The sequence below is a fragment of the Lactuca virosa genome, chromosome 4 (assembly GCF_052849685.1).
Source record: "Lactuca virosa cultivar CGN04683 chromosome 4, Lactuca_virosa_CGN04683_v6, whole genome shotgun sequence".
NCBI classification, from domain to species: Eukaryota; Viridiplantae; Streptophyta; class Magnoliopsida; order Asterales; family Asteraceae; genus Lactuca; species Lactuca virosa.
In genome coordinates this window covers 42,401,140-42,402,642 of record NC_136429.1, presented here as the reverse complement: position 1 = coordinate 42,402,642, position 1,503 = coordinate 42,401,140, and positions in this window count along the sequence as shown.

Sequence of the window (1,503 nt, the reverse complement as noted above, 5' to 3'; positions counted from 1 at the left end):
CAGGTATTCAGGTCAAGAGCAGGTATGAGATCGGGATGATTTTCTCATCCCCAACAAGGAATATGGTGGCTCAAAGTGATTGTTTGGTTTGGGGGTTGTCCGAGTTGGGGCTCGGTAAAATTACCCAGCATATGAATCGCGTCTCATTGGTGATTGATAGCAGAATTTGGGGGAAACAAGTTGGGGATTCCGGTCATGGATTGAGTTCAGTTTGGGTGTTCAGTCAAGTGCGTGCTCGACTCTGTATGCGATTCGAATTGATAAGTTAGGGGCAAGTGATTGGGTTGGTGTTAGGGCGGAAATGTTCTAAGACTACGGGGGTAGCCGAAGCATTCACAAGCGGTCAGATATTATGGGAAGTGCTGTAAGTCTGCGGGTGTAGCCGTAGCATCCACGGATTCGTTCGGATGACTTAGGCCAGGGCGGACCAGTTCGCAAGGTTATAAGTAGGTCACAACATAATTGGGATCAGGGAAAGATAAGTCGAAGGAGACTAGGCATGATGTAAGACTACAGTTATCCTAGTAGCATTCACCTCTGGCATTGGATTCATTGGCGACAGGTTGTCAGCCGATCATGATCGGATGGATCAAATGGATGGAAGGAGCCATGAGTGGCTGTAAAAGTAGGGCAGTTATTGTCAGACGAGGTATCCTTCGGAGATTATGTGGGACTGTTGTGCTTGTGTTTCTGGCTCAGCAGCCGGGTAGATGTCCGGTGTTCTGGACAGTTGGCAGACAAGTTGGGACCAGGGAGGTCCCGGTTGTTCTTCAGGAAAATAGCTATATGGAAGCAAGAGGAGTTGGGGCGACTTCAGTGATTTGGGGTCCGTGTGTGGAATTGCTTGTTATTCGGTAGCTGCAGTTGACCGGTGATTTTATCCTTTTGGAAGCCTCAAGGTATTTCGGGTGGAAAGTATTCTATTTAGGCTAGTTTTCTTATAGAATCAGATCGATAATGATTCGATGTTAGCAGTCTGTCAGGGAGACAGACCATCTCAAAACTTCAAATTTTAGATGGAGCAGATGTGATCACGTTGCAAGGAATTCATTCATCTTCGAGTTCTAGAACCCTGCGAGGGTTGGTTTCAGTTTCCTTGGGAAGGCTGTGGTATTCTCGGGTTTGTGGCGGTGCTGTTCAGGTTGTCTGGTATGTCGGGGGTCGTGATGCATGATTTTGAGGACGAAATCTAATTTAAGTGGGGAAGAGTTGTAACGCTCTGTTCCGAATTGACTCCTAGTCTGAGGCGGTGGCTCGAAGGTCGGTTATTATTAGGATTATGGCTCTTGGGAAGGTAAGGTCTAGGCCCATTTGTGTGCGGGTGATGTATTAGAAGTGATCCGGGTGTTCGGTTCGTATTTTGGGAGCCTAGGGGTATTTCGATAAAGTGTCAGTTCGGGCTTTTGTGGAAAATGGATTTTTGTTCGGAAGGTCTTAAGAAAGGTTTGAGTTGTTAGAAGTGTAGGGCTTCTCATCAACTTTCCGTGGATATAAAGATCGTTA